This window comes from Canis aureus, chromosome X (genome assembly GCF_053574225.1).
Source record: "Canis aureus isolate CA01 chromosome X, VMU_Caureus_v.1.0, whole genome shotgun sequence".
NCBI classification, from domain to species: Eukaryota; Metazoa; Chordata; class Mammalia; order Carnivora; family Canidae; genus Canis; species Canis aureus.
This window is the reverse complement of record NC_135649.1, coordinates 78,194,557-78,203,077: the sequence shown is the minus strand read 5'-3', so window position 1 is coordinate 78,203,077 and position 8,521 is coordinate 78,194,557. Positions and strand designations below refer to the sequence as shown.

The 8,521-nt window shown below is 37.9% G+C and overlaps 1 pseudogene; it reads right to left on the bottom strand.

Annotated features, from left to right (window-relative positions):
- Positions 1-5,946: 5,946 nt before the first annotated feature.
- On the bottom strand, positions 5,947-8,521 carry LOC144308908 (mitochondrial fission regulator 1-like; annotated as a pseudogene).

The following is an 8,521-nucleotide window of genomic DNA, read 5'->3' as shown; positions in this document are numbered from 1 at the left end:
GTGGTTTGCCTTTTCATTCTATAAAAGTGTCTTTATTTTCCATTCCCCAAACCTCTTTTAATAGATTTTTAAAAAATTTTTAATAATTGTGGTAAAATACATATAGCATAAAATTTACCATCTTAACCAGTTTTTCCCAAGGAAAAAAGTTTGCTGCATTTCAAAGTAGTAACTTCTTATGTTAGAGCACTGGCCAAAATTCAATACTGATACAAATATAAAGTTTTCAAGAGGTCAAGATATGTATGTCAGGCAATTTTTCTGAATTTCTTTTAAAGGCAGAATTGTTAAGCCATATGAAATAATTAGAAATAATGTATATTAATAACATATCTAAAGCCACAGTTCAAATTTAAGCTGAAAAGCCAAACCATGTAAAACATCTCAGCTAATATTTAGAACATTATACATATTTTCAATAACTTAAGTGAATGTCTATTGCACTTCTCATCTCCCAATCCCCCCAGGAAATATAACTTTTCTTTTTTACTAGATTTAATAAATCCAAATATTTACTCAGGAGATTCTGGCATTAACTGTAGCTGAGTTTAACAGAAATATGTAAAACCACAAAGATTTATCAAGTATTCACAAATGATTGCTTACAGCTATTATTTTTTTAACTTAAATTCAATTAATACGTAACATAATTATTGGTTCAAAGGTAGACGTCGGTGATTCTTCAGTCTTATATAATGCTCAGTGCTCATTATATCATGTGTCCTCCTTAATGTAAATGTCTTTCTTGGTTACATACAAATCTTAAGATTATTTGTTCCAACTCTGTGAAGAATGTCCATGGTATTTTGACAGGGATTGCATTGAATGTGTATATTGCTCTATGTGTAGCATAGACATTTTCATAATATTTATTCTTCCAACCCATGAGCATGGAATGTTTTTCCATTTCTTTGTGTCTTCCTCAATTTCTTTCATGAGTGTTCTATAGTTTTCTGAATACAGACTCTTTGCCTCTTTGGATAGGTTTATTCTCAGGTATTTTATGGTTTTGAGTGCAATTGTAAACGGGATTGACTCCTTAGTTTCTCTTTCTTCTGCCTCATTGTTCATGTATAGAAATGCAACTGACTTCTGTGCATTGATTTTATATCCTTCCAAGTTGCTGAATTCCTGTATGAGTTCTAGTAATTTTGGGGTGGAGTCTTTTGGGTTTTCCACATAGAGTATCATATAGAGTATCATATCATCTGCAACCATATTTCTATCTGTTGTGTGATTGCTGAGGCTAGGACTTCTTTTTTTTAAGATTTTATTTATTTATTCATGAGAGACAGGGAGAGAGGGAGAGAGAGAGAGAAAGAGAGAGAGAGAGAGAGAGAGGCAAAGACATAGGCAGAGGGAGAAGCAGGCTCTATGCAGGGTTCCTGATGTGGGACTCGATCCTGGGACTCCAGGATCATGCCCTGGGCCGAAGGCAGGTGCTAAACCGCTGAGCCACCCAGGGATCCCTGGGACTTCTAGTACTACGTTGAACAGATGTGTCACCACTGTGATAGTGGACATCCTTGTTGTGTTCCTGACCTTAGGGGAAAAGCTGTCAGAATGATATTCTCTGTGGGTTTTTCATAGATGATGTTTATGATATTGAGGTGTGTTCCCTCTATCCCTACACTGTGAAGTTTTAATCAAGAAAGAATGCTGTGGGGATCCCTGGGTGGCTCAGTGGTTTAGCACCTGCCTTTAGCCCAGGGTGTGATCCTGGAGTCCCAGGATTGAGTCCCACATTAGGCTCCCTGCATGGAGCCTGCTTTTCCCTCTGCCTGTGTCTCTGCTTCTGTGTGTGTGTCTCTCTCAGGAATAAATAAATAACATCTTAAAAAAAAGAAAGAATGCTGTTTTGTCAAATGCTTTTTCGTATCAATTAAGAGAATTGTATGGTTCTTGTCCTTTCTTTTATTCATATAGTGTATTTTATTGATTGATTTACAGATGTTGAACACCCCCCCCCCTTGCAGTCCAGGAATAAATCCCACTTGGTGGTGGTAAATAATCCTTTTTTTTTTGTTGGTGTTCAATTTACCCACATACAGAATAACCCCCAGTGCCCGTCACCCAATCACTCCCACCCCCTGCCCTCTTCCCCTTCTACCACCCCTAGTTCGTTTCCCAGAGTTAGCAGTCTTTACGTTATGTCTCCCTTTCTGATATTTCCCACACATTTCTTCTCCCTTCCCTTATATTCCCTTTCACTATTATTTATATTCCCCAAATGAATGAGAACATATAATGTTTGTCCTTCTCCGACTGACTTACTTCACTCAGCAATAATCCTTTTAATATACTGTTGGATCCTATTGGCTAATGTCTTGGTGAGAATTTTCATATCCATGTTCATCAGGGATATCGGCGTGAAATTTTTCTTTTTGGTGAAATCTTTGTCTGGTTTTGAGGTCAAGGTAACAGTGGCCTCATAGAAAGAGTTTGGAAGTTTTCCTTCCATTTCTATTTTTTTTTTAAAGATTTTATTCATTTATTCATGAGAGACAGAGAGAGAGAGAGAGAGAGAGGGAGGGAGGGAGAGAGAGAGAGAGAGAGAGAGGCAGAGACACAGGCACAGGGAGAAGCAGGCTTCATGCAGGGAGCCTGATACAGGACTTGATCCCGGGACTCCAGGGTCATGCCCTGGGCAGAAGGCAGGCGCCAAACCACTGAGCCACCCAGGGATTCCCTCCATTTCTATTTTTTGAAACAGATTCAGAAGAATAGGTATTAATTCATCTTTAATGTTTGTAGAGTTTCACTGGAAAGCCATTTGGCCCTGAAGTCCTGTTTATTGGGAGGTTTTTTTATATTGCTTCAATTTCCTTGCTTGTAATGGGTCTCTCCAGGTTTTCTATTTCTTCCTGTTTCAGTTTTGGTAGTTATGTCTCTAAGAATGCATCCATTTCTTCCAGATTGCCTAATATGTTGGCATGTAGTTGTTCATAATATGTTCTTATAATTGTATTTCTTCGATGTTGATTGTGATCTCTCCTCTTTCATTTACGATTTTATTTACGTCCTTTCTCTTTTCTTTTTGATAAGTCTGGCCAGGAGTTTATCAATCTCAACAATTCCTTCAAAAAACCAGCTCCTGGTTTTGTTGATCTGTTCCACTGTTCTTTTGGTTTCTATTTCACTGATTTCTGCTCTAATCATTATTATTTCTCTTCTCCTGGTGAGTTTAGGCTTTATTTGCTGTTCTCTCTCCAGCTCCTTTAGGTGTAAGGTTAGGTTGTATATTTGAGACCTTTCTTGTTTTTTGAGAAAGGCTTGTATTGCTATATACCTCTCTCTTAGGACTGCCTTTGCTTCATCTCAAAGGTTTTGAACAGTTGTATTTTCATTTTCATTTGTTTCCATGAATTTTTAAAATTCTTTAATTTCCTGATTGACCCATTCATTCTTTAGTAGGCTGCTCTTTAGCCTCCATGTATTTGAGTTCTTTCCAAATTTCCTCTTGTGATTGAGTTCCAGTTTCAAAGCATTGTGGTTTGAAAATATGCAGGGAATGATCCCAATCTTTTGCTACCGGTTGAGACCTGATTTGTGACCCAGTATGTGATCTATTCTGGAGACTGTTCCTTGTGCAGTTGAGAAGAATGTGTATTCTGTTGCTTTAGGATGGAATGTTCTGAATATATCTGTGAAATCCATCTAGTCCAGTGTGACATTCAAAGCCTTTGTTTCCTTGTTGATCTTCTGCTTAGTTGAATTGTCCATTGCTGTGAGTCAGGCTTCCCCTACTATGATTGTATTATTATCAATATGTTTCTTTAATTTTGTTATTAATTGGCTTATATTAATAGCTGCTCCCATGTTAGAGGCATAAATATTTACAATTGTTAGATCTTCTTGTTGGATAAACCCTTTAATTATTATATAATGTCATTATTCATCTCTTATTATGCCGGTTCTTTCTGGCCTGCCAGGTATCTGTGGATAGGTCTGCTGCCAGTCTAATGTTTCTATGCTTGTAGTTTATAGACCTCTTGTCCTCGGCAGCCTTCAGGATTTTCTTTGTTTCTGGGATTTGAAAGTTTCACTATTATATGTCAGGGTGTTGAGCTATTTTTATGGATTTTGAGGGGTTTCTCTGACTCCTGGACTTGGATGCCTGTTTCCTTCCTCAGATTAGAAACTTTCTCCATTATAATTTCCTCCAATATACTTTCTGCCCCTCTCATTCCTTTTCTTCTGGGCTCCACTTATTCTAATATTGTTTTGCTTTATGGTATCACTTATCTTGCGAATTTTGCCCTTGTGATCCAATAGTTGTTTATCTCTTTTTCAGCTTCTTTATTTTCCATCATTTTGTCTTCTATATTACTAATTATCTCTCTTGCCTCATTTATCCTAGCACTTAGAGCCTCCATTTTGTATTGCATGTCATTAATAGCCTTTTTGATTTCGACCTGATTAGATGTTAGTTCTTTTATTTCTCCAGAAAGGGACTCTATAGTTTCTTCTATGCTTTTTTCAAGCCTGGCTAATACCTTTATAATCATTATTCTGAACTCTAGTTCCAACACCTTACTTATGTTCCTGATTTGGTCCCTGGCAGTCAGTACTGCCTCTTGTTCTCTTTTTTGAGGTGAGTTTTTCCATCTTGTTATTCTGTCCAGAGAATAGATGAATGAGAAAATAAAATACTAAAATGGCAACAACAACTCTAAAGAAATATACACTAAACAAATCAGAAGAGACCTGAAACTGAAAAAAAAAAGAGAGACAATACAATCAGACAGGTGAACAGAATAGAGCAATACACTGGATCCTGTGTATATTTTGGTCCATCTGTTAGAAAACTAGATCCCAAAATTGTAAGGAAAGGAAAACGTATATTTGTATAAAAAATTAAATACATTGAAAGAATAGAATATAACTGTAAAAATGAAAATTAAAGACAAAATATAAGGAATATAAATGGACAGGTGAACAGAGCAATACACTATATCCTGAGTGTATTTTGGTAGGTTTGTTAGAAGAGACTACATCTCAAAATTATAAAGAAAGAAAAACATACATGTATACAAAAATAAAATTAAATACATTGAAAAGATAGAATGTAAGGATGAAAATTTTAGACTAATAAAACAGAAAAAAGCAAAAAAGGAAGGAAAAAAGCGAATATGATCAGATACGTGAAGAGAACAGAGCTATACTAGATTCTGGGTGTATTTTGGTCTGTTAGAAGAAACTACATCACAAAACTATAAAGAAAGAAAAACATATATATATAATTATATACAATGAATGGATAGAATGTAACTGTAAAAATGAAAATTAAAAAAGATTAAAAAATATTGATAAAATAGGAAATTTGTTGAAAAAGGAAGGAGAAAAAAATAAAATTGAAAGACTAAAGAATTATGGGGAAAAGAATCCATGAATTCTATATGCTATATTCCCCTAGCACAGGAGTTTTACAGTTTCAATGATCGGTAAACTTGTTCTTGGCTGGATGTTCTTGCTGATCTTCTGGGGGAGGGACCTATTTTGTTGATTCTCAAGTGTCTTTGCCCTGGGGGGAATTGCACTGCCCAGGCCAGGGGGCCAGGCTAACTAATCTCCTAATTGCTCTATGTGGCTTGTATTCCCTGAAGGCTTTCTGCACAGCTTTAGAGGATGAGAGTGAAAATGGTGGTCTCCCAGTCTCAGCCCTGGAGCTGAAAGCTACAGCCCCATTCCTCTGTATGCCTTCAGGATAAAGCAGTCAGTCACTCCTGTCTCCTAGTCTCCATCTGCACTCAGTGCTCACCCAGCCTGTGACTGAGCATTTCTATCTCAGGCATGTGACCCCGTTTAGAGTCTCCAAACCCTTCAGACTCATACAGAGTGCTCTGCGCTGCTCCTCCTGGGGGAGGAAGGGGTTCTTGCAGGTTTTGCTATTTGTTGGGCCCCTGCTCAGAGAGCAGTCCTGCTGACTATGGCAGGGTTCGAGTTTTATGGCAACCCTGAGCTGAGAGCCCACTCCAGGGTGGGCTGATTGCAGCTGGTTTCCCCACTCTGATACCTGGGAACTCTGTTGCACTCAGGTACCCCTGGTTTTCCTGTGACCCTGAGGATCCGGAGAACACATCACTTACAGCTATTCTTTCAAAGCCCTTGATGGAAAAGGCTGTTGTCCACTTTCTAACAGCACCTAAGGCTTGCTTGCATAATGAAATTCAACAAAACAGTATTCTGACCAATGATAAACAACTTATAGGAAATTCTCTTGCCTATTCAATGTTTCATTATAAGGCTACTACATTTGACCAATATTAAAAAAATTTAAAACTCCATTATGCTGACATTTCCAGAAATATTATCAAGTCATCCTTATGATGACACTTATTAATAAAGTAAAAGAAGATGGTACATTCTGGTTTTCACTTTTTAGAGATTTAATTAAATAATTTGATATCTTACCATTTGAAAACTACAACTACATTTTCTTTATCAGTACTGGATGACACTGAGGTGGAAGCAGCTTTCACATCCTTGACTTCCTTTTAAAGGAAAGCATCATGGAATTTTTAGCAGTAAACATTATATATAGTTCCTATTTAAACCTCATCTTCAAGAAAATGTGAGAAAGAATGTAAGGTAAAAGTCCTTCTTGTTCAAGGTAAGAAAACTCCAGTCTCAAATATTTTACTCCAACAATTGGGGTTATACCAGCTGTTCCATCATTGAATAGTAATGATGTACCCTCAACTGCCATCATTACTAAATTTTACATAGATGTTTTATATCTGAATATATGCATGTAAAACATTTGCACAGATAAATTAGTGTTAAGAATTGAAAACTCACATCTTGAAATATCCTTTCTTCTGAAATCCATCTAATTGTTTTCAATACTTGAAAGCTAAATATCCTGGCTACCCATTAAAAACATGTTATATCAGAATATACATGTTTTGAAGAACTTTAGAACTGATCATCTCGGGATTCCTGGGTGGCTCATCATGTTTAGCACCTGCCTTCAGCCCAAGGCATGATCCTGGAGTCCTGGAATCGAGTCCCACATTGGGCTCCAAACATGGAGCCTGTTTCTCCCTCTGCCTGTGTCTCTACCTCTTTCTCTCTGTGTGTCTCTCATGAATAAATAAATAAAAATCTTTAAAAAAAAGAACTCATAAAAGCAAACATAAACTTAAGAGTGCTTTTGTTGTTGCTTAATCCTCTAAATTTAAAAGGAGACCAATGAATACTACAATCAGATATTTACTACATAGTGTTGATTTCTACTAGCAATCAACTGAACAAGGATAGTTTTTCTCAGCTCATTGTCTATTAGAAGTTGAAACATTTTCAGTTAAAACCTTCATTTTTGGGCAGCCCAGGTGGCTCAGCAGTTTAGCGCCGCCTTCAGCCCAGGGCGTGATCCTGGAGACTCGGGATCGAGTCCCATGTTGGGCTCCCTGCATGGAGCCTGCTTCTCCCTCTGCCTGTGTCTCTCATGAAAAAATAAATAAATTTAAAAAATAAATAAAACCTTCATTTTCTCTATAGACGTTAGCATGTGTGGCCCAAACAAAACTGTTTCTAAGGTGGCCTCTGAATCAGATTTTGCAATTCCTTTTTCAAGTTCACCTTGGCTATCCCTTTGATGCTGATAAGCAAGTTTCTTTCTCAGAGTCTCTGCTGTGAGGGCAGCAGTGTCAGTTAACATCCGCCAGTTTGGGCTTTATATCTTGTTTTGACCTTTTCTATTGACCTAAGTTTTACACTGTTCATATATTTAAGGATCTCTAGCATACTTGGCATATCAGATTTCTTTGGACTGTTCTTTTTTAAAAATTTTATTTATTTGACACACAGAGAGAGAGCACAAGCAAGGAAGTGGTAGGCAGAGGGAGAGGGAGAAGCAGACTCCCTGCTGAGCAGGGAGCCAAAGATGGGGCTTGATACCAGGACTCTGGGATCCTGACCTGAGCCAAAGACAGATGCTTAACTGATACATTTTGGTGGAGCCCTATGGAAGAAGGGGCAGGGGAAGTGGCAGAGGGGAAGGCGGTGGGACAGAGAGTGATATGGTAACAGATATGGTAGAATCTAAATCACCTGAAATGAGCTTCTGCCGTTTGTGCAGGGTCACAATTTTGGCATTCTGAGCTGAGAGCTGTAGGCTCATTTTGTAGTTGAGGCTCTTCTGGAGACAGGTTTAGTGAGGAAAATTGCCTGCTTGGGGGCTTGGGGGCTTCTCAAAGAAAGAAAGGTCATCCGAAGGGGTTGCCTTGACCTGACCTCTGTCCTTTGTCTTGTTGAATACACTCCTTCTTTGGCTACCCATCCAACATTAGCCAAAGACATCACCACATCCTATTCTGGGTGGCTGGGGCTCCATTCTGCTGTAGGGCTGGTAAGCTGAAACCACTATCTTGGACACTGAATCAGAGACATATTAGTACCAATTTTCCTTACAATATTTTGAGATGAACCATATAGCTTCCCAGACCAAATAACAATTGCATGCTTACTCCACCTGTTGAAAAAACATCCTAATTAGGCACTTAATCCAGCCAAGCAT